Source organism: Arachis hypogaea, chromosome 19 (assembly GCF_003086295.3).
Source record: "Arachis hypogaea cultivar Tifrunner chromosome 19, arahy.Tifrunner.gnm2.J5K5, whole genome shotgun sequence".
Taxonomy (NCBI): domain Eukaryota; kingdom Viridiplantae; phylum Streptophyta; class Magnoliopsida; order Fabales; family Fabaceae; genus Arachis; species Arachis hypogaea.
In genome coordinates, this window is record NC_092054.1 from 30,215,703 (window position 1) to 30,236,144 (window position 20,442).

At 36.3% G+C, this 20,442-nt stretch overlaps 1 long non-coding RNA gene across 1 annotated transcript; it reads left to right on the top strand.

Annotated features, from left to right (window-relative positions):
- Positions 1-15,112: 15,112 nt before the first annotated feature.
- LOC112775724 (uncharacterized) lies at positions 15,113-19,555 on the top strand. The gene is made up of 3 exons (XR_003189658.3): positions 15,113-15,697; positions 15,822-16,015; positions 17,991-19,555. It is a non-coding gene; the product is annotated as an uncharacterized lncRNA (long non-coding RNA).
- Positions 19,556-20,442: the final 887 nt, after the last annotated feature.

Here is a 20,442-nt window from a genome sequence, read left to right on the forward strand (position 1 = left end):
TATTTAATAAGGGAATAGTCTGAATTTGCACGAATTCTAAATGTTCGAATTTATGATGTTGTTTCAGTTGGTTGTCGTTTTTTTGTATTTTAGATTAGTAATGCAATTATTAAGAGAGGCGTAATTCATCAATAGATTTGAGTGATTAAAAGTTTAATTATATTGTATGGACACAAGATTGATTAATTAAGATTAAGGCGTGGTAAAGAAAAAGAGTCACAATACATGATTTTGCTTTTCTTGTTAACATATGAAGATACGTGAAAGAAAAGAAAAATTAAAACATCACTATTTAAAAAAGATTGTTAATCATATGTATGAATGGGAATTAGAGAATATACATGGATATAAAAAGTAAAAATTTATTGCACGATTGTAGAATAAAAATTATTGTACGATTGTATACTAACATTGATATAATATTGTTTCAGGTATATATTTTGCAGGAATCAAAGAAAAGTGTTGAGTTTTTTCAGTGGGTTTAAATTATTTATTATTTATTACAGAACTTTGTGTATTAGAATTCTCTAATAATTTGTTGTTTATTTTGAGCTGATTTTGATATGTTCTTACTTGATAGTAAAACAATACATAAAAATTTTTTGGTAGGTCTAAGTATTACTAGGTTATTTATTGTCACATTGAGTATATAAGTCTGATTTATTGAAGAAAGTAAATTACTAAAACTAATTAATAACTATTTTAGAGTTAATACACTTAACATTAGATGAACATGTTATATTTTTATTAATCAAATTATTATAATTCAAATTAATCTTAACAAAATAATTTAAAATTATAATTTCAATCTTATCACGTGCATGGCACGGGCTATTACACTTGTACAATACTGAATCTCAATTCTCAAGTTCCAATCTTTAGAAACAAATACTACCTTAAATATTTGCTATTAATTTTGCTTGAAAGAGAGCGTGTTGTCACGGTAAATTTTAGAAGGTTAAATTTAACAGTGTTTGTAGAGTTTTCTAGAGTATCTGAGAATACTTTAGATGGTTCTGGAACGTCGTTCTAGAATATCCTAGAAGGTCCCAAAATACCTTAGAAGGTTCTAGAAGACTCTAGAAGATAATAGAATATTCTAAAAGAGTGTGGATGTATATAGAAGTATAAAGAATAGTATGGAACAATCTAGAAGTATTTAAAAAGTAGTGGTAGGATAGATATTTGTAAAGAAGGTTCTAGATGATTAATCTGGACAGTTAATTAGATTTAATCCTAACCATCTATTGAGGAGGTGGATGGCTATAAATAAGAGGTGAGAGTTAGTGTGAGTTACTTGTAATAAACACTTGAGTAATAGAGTGTTCTTTCCACCATAGCTTTCTTTCTCTTGTGTTCTCTTGTGTTCTTAGCTTTCTTGCTAAATACTGAGGGTTAGGCTGACTTGGTCTTAGCTCAAGAGGTTGAGTAAGTCTGAGTGGTGGAACGGTAGCGTTGGAGTGTGTCCAAGGCCGTGACAATTTGGTATCAGAGCAAGGCTCGAGAAGGAGCACAAGTGGTTTGTGGGTATGGCTTCTAGTGTAACCATGGAGCATGTTGAGTCTCAAAGGGGAAGGAATGCTATTCCTTCTCAATGGGGAGGCAAGAAGGTCTGTTCTTCAAGTGAGCTGATAAACCACTATTTTACGGTTTATCTTGTGCTCAATTGAGTGGTTTTTATCAAGTCCTTGCCCACTTATTCATATAAATTGCATGGTTTTACTTTTTTCTTCCTGATTTTGTGCTATGATTGAAACCATGCTTCTTTGGCCTTATATTTGCTAATATTAATCTTCTCTTATTACCATTTGATGCCTTGATATGTGCGTTAAGTGATTTCAGAGATTACAGGGCAGGAATGACTCAGAGGATGGAAAGGAAGCATACAAAAATGGAAGGAATACAGGAAGTTGAAGAAATTGCTAAGCTGTCCAGCCTGACCTCTTCGCACTCAAACAGTCATAACTTGAGCTACAGAGGTCCAAATGACGCGGTTTTAGTTGCGTTGGAAAGCTAACGTTCAGGGCTTCGATTTGATATATAATTTGCCATAATGTCCGTACATCTAGGCGACGCGAACGTGTGCTTCACGCAGACGCATCGTAGTGACGAAAATCAGCATGGCAGATTTCGCCCCCAGCGATTTCTGGCCCAGTTTTCGACGCAGAAAACACAAATTAGAGGCTAAAAAGTGAGGGAATCCATTAATTCAAAAAAAAAAGCTTTAATAATACACAATTTTAGGATTAGATGTAGTTTTAGAGAGAGAGGTTCTCTCCTCTCTCTTAGGATTAGGATTTAGGATTTCTATTATGTTTAGGCTACTTCTTCTCAATCACAGGTTCAATATTCTTTTAATTTATTTTCTACTTTTATTTATTCTATTACTTTAATTGTTATTTATCTTTTTAATTTGGCTTATGAACTTCATGTTAGAGTTGATTTCTTTATTTAATATAATTTGAGGTATTTCAGATTTAAGATTTCTTTCTTTTATTTATGTTACTGTTGCTTCCCATCTGAAGGAATTTTTATTCAAGTAGATTTTTTCTCTTTTGGCTTTGGTTAAGTAATTAGCAACACTTGAGTTATCAAACTCAGCTATTGATTGAAATTGGAATTCTCTGCTGGTTAATTTGTACTTCAATAACTCTAGTCTTTCCATAGGAGTTGACTAGGACTTGAGGATTAAATTAATTAGTCCATTTGACTTAACTAAGTGGGAGAAGAATCCAATTCTCATCACACTGATAAGGATAACTAGGATAGAAATTCCAATTCTTACACCTTGCCAAGAGATTTTATTATTATTAATTTATTTTTCTTGCCATTTAATTACTTATTCCTTATTTTAAAAACCCAAAAATATACAATTTCATAACCAATAATAAATCATACTTCCTTACAATTCCTTGAGAGACGACCCGAGGTTTAAATACTTCGGTTATAAATTTTATTGGGTTTTGTTACTTGTGACAACCAAACTTTTGTACGAAAGGATTCTCTGTTGGTTTAGAAACTATACTTACAACGCAATTATAATTTTATAAAATTTCTTTACCGACATAAAATCAGTTCGTTCAAAATGGCGCCGTTGCTGGGGATTTGCAAACGTGTGCCTTATTATTGGTTATTGTAAATATTTACTTTTAAATTGATTTTTTTAAAAAAAAATTTAGATTTTTATTTTAAATTTTTTTATCTTATCTTATCTTAGTTTTAAATTTCAAAATTCAAATCTTTTTCAAAAATCATATCTTTTTCAAAATCTTATCTTATCTTATTTTAAAAATCAAATTTCAAATTTCAATATTTAACTTCCAAAATTTAAAATTCAAAATTCAAAATTTAAATTTAAAATTTAAAAAATCAAACCTTTTCAAAATTTAAATCTTTTTCAAATCTTTATCTTATATTGTTGACTTTTTCAAAATTCAAATTTCAAATTTCAAATTTCAAAACTTCAAAATTCAATTTCAAAATTTAAAATTCAAAATTTAATTTTCAAATTCAAAAATTTAAATTTAAAAATCTTTTAAATTAAAAACTTATCTTCTCTTACCTAACTTATCTTATCTTTTCTAATCTTAAAATCAAATCTTTTTCAAACCTTTTCTCTTATTTTATTTTATTTTATTTTATTTTTGTTTTTAATTTTTATTAGTTACTATGAGTTCTCACCCCCATCGCTTTAAGTTTGGTTCTAATGTTGTTGAAAGGAATGGAAGCTATAACAGGAACATGCATCAAGGTCAAAGCAATCAAAGATGGAAGGAGCCACGAGGATCTGATCAACCCTTTAGGCAACAACACCCTCCAAGATACCATGGACCACGACAATTCCACAATGCATGTCAAAACAACAGTTATGGTGGACCCTTCCGTGACAACCAACCTCCACCAGTTTGCTATGGTCAAGAGCCATTCCGAGGTGCATACCAAGATGATAGATATGGTGGACCCCCTTGTAATTACCAACAAGCCCATCATACACCTGTAAACTACCTCCTCAACATAGCTTTGAGCCACTACACTCACAAGCCAACTACCACCATTCACCTCCATATGACCCTAACTCTTATCCACCCCAATTCCAACCCAATTACTCCCAAGAACCACCACTTTCCTATGCACCATGTCCATATCCATCAACCCAAGAATCAAAGGAGCGTCTCAAGGAAATAGTGAATAAATTTCATGCAACCCTTCACCAATTGAATCAAGCGATAAATCGATTACTTTCCCGACGTTCGGACACTCAAAGAACCCCCATGGCTTCATGTGGACAAGCTAATGAAGAACGTAGCATGAAGGAGATATTAGAAACTCCAGTGGACAGTACGGAGCATGACTTTGTACTGGAACAAGTGAAGGAAGCTGTAATTATCGAAGAAGAAGAATTTGTTGAAAACTTAGGAGATGCTGAACCTCCATGGAAAAGTCAAGTTATAAAGCCTCCTTCAAAGATGTTTGAAATTGATGTTGAGGAGGGTGTACAACCTCCGAGGCATATCATGGTTGAAGACTTTGAAGGGGATGATCAAGAGATGGATTCAATCATTGATGAATTCTTATCTATAATTGAATCCTCTCCCATTGGACTTGACATGGAGATTAAAGAAGAAGAAGCACAACCTCCCATGCCCTTGGTGAACAATGAAGAAGAGATTAAATTGGAAGAAAGCTATCAAGAGGAAGAGGTTGATATTGAAGAAGCTTGCAAAGAGGTGGAAATTGTCAAAGAAGAGCACAAGGGAATTGAGCTGGAAATCACCTTGCCAAAGTTGTTGGAGACCTCTTCCCCAAAGCCATCACCATCCATCCCTTCATTCAAGTGGGTAAATCTCTCATCTCTAACCTTAATTAGCTCACTTGAATATGCTTTGCTTGAGACAGGTGGTCAGCTTAGAGCTCTTTGTGACTTTAAGAGTAAGAGGGAGATGGTTAGTGGTAGGAGTCGTCATGCAAGATTCTATATGGTGGAAAGCTCAAAGTTTAAATGCAAAGGTTGGTGTAAAGCTTAACTGAATGGGTCTAGGAAGTTGGTTGGCCGCTTTAGTGAGAATTCAGATTGCTTGCTACCTGGATGGAATCATGATGATCAACAAGAAGACGGGTGTAAAAGCAAAGTCTGGGACCCCAGAATTCAGTCTAGAAATCAACACTCTTGGGGCCTTGTCACTTGCTTTAACCTGCTTGAAGGCTTTCTGCGCCTAGTTTGGGATCCTGGAGGCCATTGGAATCACAAACATTGGTGGAGATTCCTAGATGAGTTCAAGCACAAGCCACCATAACAAAGGATTCCCCAAATGTCCAACTTAAGGACTTTAACTAAAAGTGCTATGTGGGAGACAACCCACCATGGTATGATCGTTCCTTTTCTTCAATTTTGATTTTGTTTCATTTTGTTTGTTTTTGAATTTTATTTTATTCTATTTTCATTGAACCTGGAATTAATCATAGCATCCACACTATCATTGCATTTTGCATCCTGGATAAAAAAAAAAGCACGCACGCGACGCGGCAGCTTCGCTGACGCGTCCGCGTCACCAGTGCGTTTTGAAAAAAAGATAATTGGACAGAGAGTCACGCGAAAGCGTGGCTGGAGGCGTGCCTTAGGCACAAACATGCCCACGGGTCCGCGTCACCCACGCGTACGCGTGCCCTTAAAAATCAACGTAAAAGAGGTGTATGGCAGCAAGTTATGATGGAGTGGGGCTGGAGTGATGCTAGAAGCACCAGCCCTATCACACGACCGCGTGCCCCATGCGTCTGCATTGTTTTTCAAAGAATGGCCATTCACGCGATTGCGTCAACCACGCGATCGCATCACCCAAATATTTTGGCAAACTAAGTTTGAGACAGAGAGTTGCGCGAACGCGTCACTGCCCTCGCGCCATTCGCACAAATCAAGTCACGCGACCGCGTGATCCACGCGTTCGCGTCACTTGAAAAACATCACACACCACGCGACCGCGTGACCCACGTGTTCGTGTCACGTGCGGCGCACAGAATATCCAAATCACCAAAATATCTTATCTTTTCTTTCCCAAATCCTAATTTCTTTCTTCTTCTTTCTTTCTTTTCTTCTCCCCATCTACTCTTCTATCCCTTTAATTTAATGCATTTATTTGTTCTTTTTTCTTCTCAATTTCATCTTAGCTTAATTCCTTTTGGTTTCTTTTTCATGCATTTTTATGTTGGTGTTGGAGTTTTATTTGGATAGTACCTTATTTTATTTGAGCATGTGGCTATTCTGAGGAGAGATTTGACAATTGACATTTACTTATGGCTCTCATATACATTTGGATTACATTATTTTCATCCTTATTTTAACTTGCACACCCAGTGTTTTGAAAAAGCTTTTATGGCATTTTGAATCTTATTTTATTTTACTCTTTCACTTGCATACCTCTTTTTCACAACACTTGTGCTCCACATGTATTTGGGATTATCATTCACAATTGTCATAATTACACATGCTCTTTAATTTGGCACATTTATTACTTGATGCTTGAGATATGCTTCTCATGCCTATTATTTGCATGTTTTTACCCTCTTGCATCTAATTATTTTTAATTGCCCTTTTTGATCTTTATTGTTGTCTTCCCTACATGTTGTAGCTACCATGTAGTTGGGCTATCATCTTTCCTTTGGCATTCCTTATCACTTGGAATTTTCTCCCTTTCGGTCTTAGTTTTCTATATTTCACACTCTTCCTTTTTCTTCTTCCTTAGGCATGGATACCAAGAAAGGAAAAGAGAAGGCCTCTGACATGACACCGGCACGGAGAGGAACCAAGAGACCTCCAGCTAAGGTGCTTCTATCTACAAGCGTCAGTTGTAGTAACCCGTCCACTTGTACATCTCAGCATGCACCGAGGACGGTACAATCTTTAAGTGTGGGGAGGTCGATACCGACTTCCATGGGTTAGTTACCTTCTTTTCAACACCAATATTCTATTTTCTTTGTTTGTTCATTGTTGCATTTGCATATTTGATTGCATGCTTGTTTGATTTTATGCATTTAGTTACTACTTGGTTGAAGTAATATTTTCTTTTTCAAGAAATTTTTATAGTATTTCACTAATTTAAATTGAAAAATTTTTTGGAAGTTGTATTTGGAACATATTTTAAACCTAGAAACATACAACCTGTAAGACTTAAGCCTAATTACATGGTTACATTATTTAACCATAAATTTTTATTCTTGTGTGTTTTCTTCCCTATGATTGCAATCTTTGCTTTGTTCCATTCTATATGTCCACTATTTAGTGTATTTACATGCTTGCATATGATTGAGGTCATTACTTGTTTTAGCTCACTTTTCCCAAATAAGCCTACCCTTTTATGTCACCCTTGTTAGCCACTTTGAGCCTTTTAATCCTATTTATTCTATATTTTACCATATTACTAGCCTTAAGTGGAAAAACAATTAAATATCTAATTGAATCTTTGGTTAGCTTAAGATAGAAATTGTGTGTTAATTAAGTTTGGGAGAATTGTGGAACAAGGGTTAATAAGGGAATGTGTCATGACAAAATAATGGGAATTTGGGTACCTACTCATGTGAAACTAGAAAAATTAAAAATCCATGTGCATTGATAAGCTATGTTTATTTCCTTAGTTTTAATATATAAAAAAAAAGAGAGAAAAATTCAAAAATATTCAATAAATAAGTAAATAAATAAGGGAACAAAATTATCCCAATGTAAGGTTAAGTTAATAAAAAGATCAATGCATATGTGATAAAATTAAAATAAAGGTTGATGCATGAGTATGTAATGCAAAAGTGGGAATTTTGGGTAGCTAGGCATGAATTTAAAAGTATATAGAATGTGTGTATATGTGAGAGCTTAGGTTAGTCAAAGATTCATATTATAGCTCACTTGGCCATACATATATCCTCACCCTTACCTTAGCCCATTACAACCTTGAAAAGACCTCATGATGTTTGCATTGATATACTAAATTTTTGTTGATTGGATAGATGAAGAACAAATTTTAGAAAGCATGACTAGAGAAGAGTAGAGTGATTAACCCTAGACACTTGAGAGATTAGAGTGATATACACTACTAGTGAGGGTTCAATGCTTGATTCTATGTTCCCTGCTTTCATGAGCTATCATCTTACAAGTTTACTTGTCTTTTATTGTATAATTTGAATTAGTGAAATCTAATTTATGTTTGTCTTGAAGAGCTTATTTACTTTTAACCAAGTAGATAGAAATATCTTGGCATGTAGTTACATTCATATAGATAGGTTGCATTTCATACATTCTACCATTCCTCTTCACTCCCTTATAGCTTCTCTTGAGCTTAGCATGAGGACATGCTATTGTTTAAGTGTGGGGAGGTTGATAAACCACTATTTTATGGTTTATCTTGTACTCAATTGAGTGGTTTTTATCAAGTCCTTGCCCACTTATTCATATAAATTGCATGGTTTTACTTTTTCCTTCCTGATTTTGTGCTATGATTGAAACCATGCTTCTTTGGCCTTATATTTGCTAATATTAATCTTCTCTTATTACCATTCGATGCCTTGATATGTGCGTTAAGTGATTTCAGAGATTACAGGGCAGGAATGACTTAGAGGATGGAAAGGAAGCATACAAAAATGGAAGGAATACAAGAAGTTGAAGAAATTGCTAAGCTGTCCAGCTTGACCTCTTCGTACTCAAATGGTAATAACTTGAGCTACAGAAGTCCAAATGATGCGGTTCTAGTTGCGTTGGAAAGATAACATTCGGGGCTTCGATTTGATATATAATTTGTCATAGTGGCCGTACATCTAGGTAATGCGAACGTGTGCTCCACGCGGACGCGTCGCAGTGACGAAAATCAGCATGACAGATTTCGCCCCCAGCGATTTCTGGGCTGTTTCTAGCCCAGTTTTCGCCCCCATCTGAAGGCATTTTTATTCAAGTAGATTTTCTCCCTTTTGGCTTTGGTTAAGTAATTAGCAACACTTGAGTTATCAAACTCAGCTGTTGATTGAAATTGGAATTCTTTGCTGGTTAATTTGTACTCCAATAACTCTAGTCTTTCCACAGGAGTTGACTAGGACTTGAGGATTAAATTAATTAGTCCACTTGACTTAACTAAGTGGGAGAAGAATCCAATTCTCATCACACCTGATAAGGATAACTAGGATAGAAATTCCAATTCTTACACCTTGCCAAGAGATTTTATTATTATTAATTTATTTTTCTTGCCATTTAATTACTTATTCCTTATTTTAAAAACGCAAAAATATACAATTTCATAACCAATAATAAATCATACTTCCCTGCAATTCTTTGAGAGACGACCCGAGGTTTAAATAATTCGGTTATAAATTTTATTGGGTTTTGTTACTTGTGACAACCAAACTTTTGTACGAAAGGATTCTCTGTTGGTTTAGAAACTATACTTACAACGCGATTATAATTTTATAAAATTTCTTTACCGACATAAAATCAGTTCGTTCATGAGCCTAGAGGTAAGAACTCCAACTTCTTAGAAGAGAGAGTTTCTATGTTGGAGAATATTCTATCCTCTATGGATGAGTGTTTCTAAAGGATAGAACATGATAAGGAGACCCTCGAGGCCCATGTGTTAGGAGAACTAGATGCTTTCAAAGAAAGCATGCTCCAAATCGAAGAGAAGCTTGAGAATTCCTTGAAACTATTTGAGGAAGTTAAAGTTTGGTTTGAGGAGGCAAAATCTCGACCAACCATTATAATGGAAACAACAAAGATTGATCTCCCAAGTTCGAGAGGTAGAGAACTTCCTATGGCAAATGGAGAGGTACTTTGAAGGCCAAGGGGTGGTCGAAGAAGCAATAAAGGTACGCACTGCAGCTCTCTACCTTTCTGATAATGCTACTTTATGGTAGAGGAGAAAATACGTAGATATGGAGAAGGGTACTTGCAAACATAGCCACATGGGAAGATTTCAAAAGGGAGTTGAAAAGACAATTCTTCCCTGAAAATGTGGTTTATGAAGCAAGGAAGAAATTGAGGGAGTTGAAGCACAAGAGTACGATTAGTGACTGCATAAAGGAGTTCACTACTCTCACACTTCAAATTCCCAACTTAGCATCAGAGGATGCATTGTTCTTCTTCTTTGATGGACTCCAACCTTGGGCAAAACAAGAACTACAAAGAAGGAATGTTAAGGATGTCGATGAGGCCATCGTGGTAGCCGAATCACTTACTGAGTATCATAGGAGAGATTCTAAACCCAAGTCTTCCTCCAAGCCTAGTTCTACTAAAGGTGGGGAAGACAAGGGGAAGAGTTTCTCAACCCAGAAGGAAGAAAAATACTCTTCAAAGAAAGATTACGAAGAAAAGAAGAAGGCTTTCATGCCCAAAAGAGGATGCTTCGTGTGCAAGGGACTACACCAAATGAAGGATTGTCCCAAGCTATGGACTCTGGCATCTATCACCGAGGAACGAGAAGCTCAAACTCAAGTAACTAAGTGTGTTGGATCTATCCAACACATAAATACTGTGAAGGGAAAAGAGGCAAGCACTGCAGAAAAGAAAGGCTTGATGTATGTCAAAGCCTTTATCAATGAAAAATCTATCATGGCTATGATCAACACTGGTGCTATACACAACTTCATCACGCCTGATGAAGCAAAGAGACTTGAGTTGAAGATCACCGAAAAGAATGGTTGGTTCAAACCCGTGAATACCAAGGGTGAACCCCTTAAGAGAGTAGCAAAAGGGGTTGAGATGACTCTTGGTTCTTGGAAGGGCCTTGTGGATTTCTCAATAGCACCCATGGACAATATCAAAATAGTCATTGGGCTTGATTTGCAAAGGAAGACAAATATAATACCTATGGCATACTATGACATAGTATGCGTCATGGAGAAAGGGTCTCCATGCATGGTCCCTACAGTCTCTAAAGTTGGAGGATCACCGATGCTCTCTGCTATGCAACTCAAGAAAGGATTCAAGAAGGGAGAGATTACATATTTGGCTCTATTACAGGAGGAGTCAACACTTGAAAGAAAAGACGTTCCTCCCGAAGTCAATTAAGTCCTTGAAGAAAATAAGGATGTGATACCTCCCGATTTGCCAAAACAACTACCACCTAGGAGGAAGGTGGACCACAAGATTGAATTGGAGTCAGGAGCAAAGCCGCCTGCCTCAACACCTTATAGAATGGCACCTCCAGAACTTGAGGAGTTGAAGAAGCAACTCAAGGATTTGCTAGATGCTGGGTTCATCCGTCCATCGAAGGCACCTTATGGCGCACCAGTCTTGTTCCAAAAGAAGCATGATGGTTCGTTGAGACAATGCATCGACTATCGAGCACTTAACAAGGTAACCATCAAGAAAAAATACCCTATTCCATTGATAGCCAATTTGTTTGATCAACTTGGTAGAGCCAAGTGGTTCTCAAAGCTGGATTTGAGGTCAGGATGTCACCAAGTGAGGATTGCCGATGGTGATGAGCCTAAACCACGTGTGTCACGAGGTATGGATCGTATGAGTGGTTGGTGATACCTTTTGGCTTAACCAATGCTCCTGCGACCTTCTGTACCTTGATGAACGAGATCTTTTGACCTTACCTTGATCGGTTTGTAGTGGTCTACTTGGATGATATTGTTGTTTATAGCAATACTTCGGAGGAACATGTGGAACACTTAGGAACTGTGTTTAAGATCCTGTGAGAGAATAACCTATATGTGAAGAAAGAAAAGTGTTCCTTTGCAAGGGACGAAGTCTACTTCTTGGGACATATCATTAAAGATGGAACTCTCTCCATGGATCAAGAAAAGGTGAAGGCTATCAAAGAATGGGAGCTGCCAAACAAGGTATCTGAATTGAGGTCATTTCTTGGGTTGGCTAATTATTATCGGAAGTTTATCAAGAGATACTCCACCAAGGTTGCACCATTAACTGATCTTCTCAAGAATAATCACTCTTGAAAATGGTCAAAGGAGTGTCAAAAGACCTTTGATGAGTTGAAGGCTGCTATCACAGAAGGACCAGTACTAGCACTACTTGACTACTCAAAGGTGTTTAAAGTCCACACTGATGCTTCTGACTACGCTATTGGAGGGGTTCTGATGCAAGAAAGACATCTTATTGTCTTCGAGAGTCGCAAGTTGAATGATACAGAGAGACGATACACTATCCAAGAGAAGGAGATGACTGCAGTGGTGCATTGTCTGAGAACTTGGCGTCACTACTTGCTTGGTTCACACTTCATCGTCAAGACAGACAATGTAGCTACAAGCTACTTCCACACTCAGAAAAGTTTAAGCCCCAAACAATCTAGGTGGAAAGATTTTTAGTTGAGTTTGATTTCAAATTTGAATACAAGTCAGGGAAGACTAAGTGGTAGCAGATGCGCTGAGCCGCAAGGCTGAGTTGGCAACCATTTCCATGGTCAAAGGAGATATTTTGCATACCATCAAGGAAGGGTTGCATCATGAAGACCAAGATGAACTGAGTAGAGGTGACTCGAGTCGTGCTCCGCTTGTGGTGATTAGATCCTTTGATAAAGAAATCGAAGAAATCCTAGCTAATTGCGTCGTGTGACGAAGAGGAGTACCACCAAGTATCCAATACTTGATCAAGTGGAAAGGACTCCCAATAACCGAAGCTAGCTGGGAAAGTCGTGAAGATCTGTGGCAATTCCAAGAACACCTAGAGCGCTACCATGAACAGAACGCGACGAGGACGTCTGCGTATTAGGTGGGGGAGAATGTCACAGTAAATTTTAGAAGGTTAAATTTAACAGTGTTTGTAGGGTTTTCTAGAGTATTTGAGAATGCTCTAGATGGTTTCGAAACGTTCTAGAAGGTCCTAGAAGGTCCCGAAATACCCTAGAAGGTTTTAGAAGACTCTAGAAGATCATAGAATATTCTAGAAGAGTGTGGATGTATATAGAAGTATGAAGAGTAGTATGGAACAATCTAGAAGTATTTAGAAAGTATTGGTAGGATAGATATTTGTAAAGAAGGTTCTAGATGATTAATCTGGACCGTTGATTAGATTTAATCCTAACCATTCATTGAGGAGGTGGATGGCTATAAATAGGAGGTGAGAGTTAGTGTGAGTAACTTGTAATAAACACTTGAGTAATAAAGTGTTCTTTCCACCAAAACTTTCTTTCTCTTGTGTTCTCTTGTGTTCTTACCTTTCTTGCTAAATACTGAGGGTTAGGCTGACTTGGTCTTAGCTCAAGAGGTTGAGTAAGTCCGAGTGCCGACACGGTAGTGTTGGAGTATTTCCAAGGCCGTGACAGTGTGTCTCAAAAAATTAATTCTAAATTTTGAATATAACTATGCTAATTTAACTTTTCTTTTTTATTTGTCTGTAGTGTAAGTTTTTTTTATATATTTCTCTAATTATCAAGAATATGAGCTGTTCGAATTTGGAATCATTATTACATTATAAATTTATGATACTGCGAAGCATTGAACTTGTGAAAATATTGCAAGTTGAATTTGTATTTTTTTTGGAAAAAGGTAAAACTGGTGATAATTTGAAAATAAAAAATATTATAGGTATAGTAAAAATCAATTATTATATATTTATGTATAAGTATATATTACTTAATTTATTTTTAATTTAGTATCCTAATATATATTTTATATGAATGTCTGATTTAGTGATGAATTTTTTATGAACACATATTTTAAAGTTAAAATTATGTTTTTTGTATACTGAAAAAAAGAGAGTAAAAATCAAGTATCAAATTAGTCGTCACTCATATAAACTATATATTAAAATACAAAATACATATTAAAAATGTTCAGTTCTTCGGGCTCCGGACGGGTCGGTGGAGCTCTGATGGTGGAATGATGGGAACCAGCCTTGGTGTAGGTCCCAAGAGAGGTGTCCTGAGGCTTCACGATCCCGAGCTGTTGAGGAGGGGGGTGCCACCTGCAAAAATACTCCGACACTCAAGTCAGAAGAGGATCTGGGTGGCTATGGGAGTGAGTATGGTAGTGACATACCCTGGGGGAAGGGTAGGGCCCTCCCCATTTATACCTTGTTAGAGGGGTGGGTCCCATGAGGATAGACCCACCTTCCTAGAACTTTCATCGCTCCAGTTATGAGGTAGCTGACTTTCACAGGAGGAGAGGTGTCCGGGTCAGGGTCCGGGCGTGTGATGCCCCATAGACCGGCCGCTCGGGTCGGGCGAGATCGAGTGTTGGGCCGGGTCGGCTATGAGGCCAGCTGGGCTGGGCCGCAACAGTGCCCCCAACGCGCCAGCTATGGCCGTGAGCACCGTGGTTGGGGCGTTCAGTTCCTCTTTGTGTGTGTTGTCGCTTTGCCGGTTGCTTGGGTCGGGCGAGATTGAGTGTTTGGCTGGGTCGGCTATGAGGCCAGCTGGGCTGGGCCGCAATAGTATAGTGGTGTTATAGTATAGTGGTGAGTATTTCCGCTTGTCACGCGGACGACCCGAGTTCGATCCCCGGCAACGGCACCAGCCGGTCGCTTGTAATAACCCTAGTTTTTGAAAATCAAATAATTAGTTATTTGTTGATAATTTTATTCTAAGAAAATTATTTTACTAAAGGTAATTAAATGGAGTTTCATGATAATTGAAGTTTAAATTAATTAGAATTTTTATATAATCTTTATTAGATATTTGGTATAATTGAAATTATAATTTTGATAATTGAAAAATAAGAAGATTTGTATAATTTAATTTAAATAAATTCTATTTTGAATGAATTATGTTATTAATTTGAACTTCTAGAAAATGATTTTATTAAAAATGATTAGATTGATATTTATAAATACTTTAAGTTTAAGTCAATTAATATTTTTGTACAATTTTTATTATTAGTTATTTTACAATTTGAAATTAAAGTTTTGGTGATAGAAAAATAATAAAAAGTTATATAATTTAATTTGAATAATTAATATTGAGTCTAAACTATATTTTATGAAAATGTGATTAATATGCTTATTTTATAATTTAAATTAGAAACAATTAATTCAACTTAGCAATATGTTGATAAATAATGTTCTTAAATATTTTTAAGAGAGTATATTTGGTTTTAAAATTACTCTACCCTCCAATTTTATCAAAATATATATTCATATCTATCCATATTCCTTTATAAAATTCCTAATTTCTAATCCTAATTTGCAAATTGAATCAGAAACCCTAATTTCCAAATTAATTAAGAAACCCTAACCCTCCCCCACTCTCCTTAGCAGCAGCCGTTGGCCACACTTCCTTCCCCTAACAGTCATACAACACCCACGTAGCTGAGAAAGAAAGGCAGAAATGGAAAGGGAGAAGAGATAGAGCTTGGAATCAGAGAAGTAGAGGGAGCCGCACTCTGCACTGTCCAGCTCGCCGCCACCGCCGCGTCTCGCCTGCGCCGTCGCCTCTACTGAGTGGTTGCCGTCATCACGCGAGAAAGGAGAAGGAGCTCCCAAGGGGTCGTTGAGCCGCTACGGTCACCGTCGTCTCGGCTGTTCCCACCGCCGTTGGATCCGTCACGCGCGTCGTCGTCCGAGGAGCCACCGTCGTCCTTGCTCGTCGTCTCCCTTAGAGCCGTCGCCGTCGAGGGCCAGTAGAGAGAGAAACGCGAGAGTCAGGGTCGCCACCGAGAAGAGAAGGAGCTGTGTTCCACGCCACCGTCGCCACCGATCCACAGCCACCACCGCGAGGGTTCTGTCGTCGTCGTTCCAGTGCCATCGTTTATGCCGTTCGTCGCCACCACCGTGAGTAAATTCCGCCGCTGGTACTAGTTGAAATGCCGAAGTTGCTGTTTTGATTCTGATGTAATTCGTCCTTGCCTCTGCTCATTGTTGTCCTCTGTTCTACTTCTGCTTGTGATTTTCGTAGTTACCAGAGTCTCTGCCGCCGTGGATACTACCATTGGAGTCGCTAGGAACCAATTTCTGGAGATGCTCTTGATGATTCTGATGCTGCTACGTAGGTTCCGAGCTACTGTGTTGTTGCCAGAGGAAGGGAACTCATAGGAAAAACGTCACCGAGGCTGCTGCTTGGTTTGATTGCGTCGTTAATGCGACATTGAGGTAGGGGATTTATTTTAAAATTAACAGTTTTAACTTATGAATGCCAATGAGGTTTAGTGAGTAATTGCAAATGATTCATAAATATGATTAATTGATAGGAATAAGCTTGGTTTGAGGTTGTGAAATTTGGATTAAGTTTGATATTGAGATGATATTCTAGTGATTTAATTAGTTTAATGAGTTTAGATTATGGCTGTGAATGTTACTGGGTTTTGTTATTATGAGTAATTAATTTGACAAGATTAATTTTGGTTAATGCTGTGACTGATATTGGTTTTCTGATTTTGATGACTTTGTTGAAAAATTCTGATTTTATATGATATTGCTGAATTGGTTGAAATGTGGTTGTGAATGGTGATCCATTTGAAAATACTTGTTAAATTGAAATTTGATAAGTTAACTATTGAAAAGTTGTCGTATTGATAATTGATGAATTGAGTTGGATTTGTGTTTGGTTTGGGATCATTGTGATAATGGTTTGAGTTGTGGCTGTATTTTGAATATTGAGACTAAGCATTTGCTGTTGATTTTAGTAATCTGATATGTTGGAATGGCTGTGAAATTGACTTGCGACTGGTTGGAATTGGTTTTGATGCTTGTTAATGTTGATTCGTGATTAATTAGAATTAAGTTTGAGAATTGTTGAAAGATTGAAGCTTAATTATTAAATTTATCTTATGAAATCTGAATCTAAAGATAAAAACAGTAACTCTAAAAAGTATAAGGATAACTTGTGATAATTGGATATGGAGTTGAAATTTTTTTGGAAAACATAGCAGTTGGTTGTAAGAGAACTTGGCTTTTGTGAATAATACATACTTTGGGTGTTTTGGTGTCAATATTGCTAAGATTTTGGTTAAGTTAGGTGATAATATGTTTTGGGAATTTGAAAAGTGAAAAAATGTTAGTCCTTTGGTTAAAATAATTGATGAATTGATAAAATGGAAGTTATTGATGGATTATGTGGAAATTTGCTATGAATTGGTAAGAATGGAATTGGATTAATGGATTATGTGGGAATCGCAGAGTATAATTGAAATACTATTTATCATGAGTTGTGAATTTCTGATTGATTGAGAATCTTCTATTTGATAATTGTTGAGAAAGGATTGTTGAATTGTTAAGAAAAAGGGAACCCGTAAGGGTGGTTAAGTCCGAGTTTTAGGGGAGGTGCTGCCGAAATTTTATAAAATATCTGAGGTTTCATTTGAAAAGTTATTTTAGAAGCTTTGAATTTGGAAAATTATATTACTTGAGTTTTATTTAGTTAAGAAAAGAATTATAATATTTTGAGTTTGATTTACCAAGGAAAGGTCTATGTTTCGAATTTGAGTTATTTAAAAAGAAATTATGTTTTGAGTTTGATTCAATATAGAAAAAAGTTATGATTTGGGCTTAAAGTAAAGGATTACCTTTTAGAGATTTGTGAATTTATATTATAACATTTGAGTTGGAATATTAAAGAGAAAGATGATTTTCTTGAGTTTTTTGATAGAGAATTAAACTGGAAAACAATTTTAAAGTTGGTTCGAGTTAAGATTTGCTAAAGTAGAAATTATGAAATGATTTGATGATTAAGATTTTTATAGACAAATGCCTGAGGAATTAAGAAAGGTTTAAGGAAAATTATTAAGAATTTAAAGGGGAAAAGAGAATGGGGAACTGATATATGGATTGTTGAGTTTTAGAAAGGAAAATGAAAAGTGATAAAAGGCGGGAAAACCCCACGAACTGCTAGTTGTTTAACTACGGGAAAAAAACCCATGAATTGATAATTGGTTAAATTCGGGAAGTACCCATGAACTGAATGATCATTGATCTCGGGAAAACCTATAAATTGTTATTTGTTTTAAATGCGGGAAAACCAACGAATTGATAATCATTGATTATGGGAATAAGCCACTAACTGTTATATGTTGATCTCGGGTATAACCCACGAACTGAGGATCATTGCATTGTTGTGTATTGATCTCAGGGAAACCCACGAACTGAGGATCATTGTTTTATTTGTGTATTGATCTCGGGGACGCCCACGAACTGAGGATCATTGTTTCCCCTTGTGCGTATATTATGGGGTCGGGCTTTGCGCCGACTGCCGGTAGTCACGAAGGAGTGGTATTCTTACCACCGACACATATGAACTAAGGACACAAAGGAAAGCCATATCTGGGACTTGTTCCTAGGTAATGTCGGGTTGCAGGGTGTAAACCGACACGTGAGGTCATGGCCTGCTTAGGATAGACATGCATCATAGTGGTTGTGCATTTGCATTTGGTTGTGTTTGCTTGTATTACTTCTCTGTGATTATGTTGTTTGTTTTTTTGTGATTTGTTTGTGTGTTGAATTGAGTTTCTTACTTGTGCTAGTAGTCTGTGAATATATAGAGATGATTAATAACTGTTTGTTGTGACTGAGAATCAATTATGAGGCTGAAAGATATTTAATATGACAAATTTTGTGATTGAGATCTGTTTTGAGTTTAGGAATTTAAAGAAAGTAATTATTTACCTAAAGTAAGATTAAAAAGTATTTCAAAGGGTTTGACAAAGATAGTTTTATTAAGCAAAGTTAATTATTTGCGTGTTAATCACTACTTTTACGGCATTCCCATTCCCTACTGAGAACGTGTGGTTTGTTCTCACTCCAAAATCTTCCCCCTTTCAGTGACAGATAAACCCATATTTTATGATTCATCTTGTGCTCAATTAAGTGTTTTTATCAATTCTTCACCCACTTATTCATGAAAATTACATGGTTTTACTATTCCTTCCTTATTTTATGATATATGTGAAAACATGTTTCTTATGCTTTGAAAATATTAAATTTAATTATCCTTTATTACCATTCGATGCCATGATTTGTGTGTTAAGTATTTTTAGGCCTCATAGGGCAGGAATGGCTTATTGGACAGAAAGGAAACATACAAAAATAGAAGGAAAGCACAAAAATGGAGTTTTGAAGAAAAGGTAGTGACGCGCACGCGTGGATGACGCGGATGCGTGCCTAGCGCAAAATGGTAGCGACGCGTACGCGTGGACAACGCGGATGCGTGCCTTGAGCAGAACGCAAATGATGCGTACACGTGACAAGGAAAAACTCCAAATAACGCGAACGCGTGACCCACGCGCACGCGTGACAGACACCACGTGCAGGAATCTACAGAAAATGCCCTCAACGATTTCTGGGCCCCTTTTGGCCTAGATCCAAGCCCAGAAACACAGAATAGAAGCCATAGAATGGGAAAATCAACAAGAAGAATTCAGAAACTTCATTATTCACATAATTTTAGGTTTTAGATGTAGTTTTTAGAGAGAGAGGCTCTCTCCTCTCTCTTAGGATTAGGATTTAGGATTTCTATTATGATTAGGCTACTTCTCTTCAATCACAGGTTCAATGTTCTTTAATTTATGTTTCTCTTTTACTTTTATTTACTCTAATGCTTTTATTTGTATTTGACTTATGTTGCCCAATTGGCTTATGAACTCTTCATGTTAAGATTTGAATATTCTATTTAATGCAATTTGAGGTATTTCAGATTAAGGATTGTTTTATTCTATTTATGATGCTTTTAATTTAATTTAGATTTATTTTTTTCTTTTGGCTTTGGTTAAGTAATTGGTGACACTTGAGTTATCAAACTCAGCAGTTGATTGAGATTTGGGAATTGCTGATTGATTTGGATCGCTCTAAAGCTAGTCTTTCCACAGGAGTTGACTAGGACTTGAGGATCAAATTAATTAGTCGACTTGACTTTCCTTTATTTAGTAAGGGTTAACTAAGTGGGAGCAATAACTATTCTCATCATTCCTGATAAGGATAACTAGGATAGGATTTTTAGTTCTCATACCTTGCCAAGAGATTTTTCTAATTATTAATCTATTTTTCTTGCCATTTAAATTACTTGTTCCTTATTTTAAAAACCCAAAACAAAATATACTTTTTCCATAACCAATAATAAACATACTTCCCTGCAATTCCTTGAGAAGACGACCCGAGGTTTGAATACTTCGGTTATAAATTTTATTGGGTTTGCTTAAGTGACAAACAAGTTTTTGTATGAAAGGATTATTGCTTGGTTTAGAAACTATACTAGCAACGAGAATTTATTGTGAATTCTAAACCATCAATCTTCAGTTCATCAAAATGGTGCCGTTGCCGGAGAATTGTAACTGTGTGCCTTATTATTGGTTTTTGTAAATATTTTCTTTTACCTGTTTATTTGTTTTTATTTTCGTTTTTAATTTTTATTAGCTACTATGAGTTCTCACCCCTATCGCTTTGAGTTTGGTTCTAATATTGTTGAAAGGAATGGAAGCTATAACAGGAACATGCATCAAGGTCAAAACAATCAGAGATGGACGGAGCCACGAGGATCTGATCAACCTTTTAGGCAACAAAACCTTCCAAAGTACCATGGACGACGACCA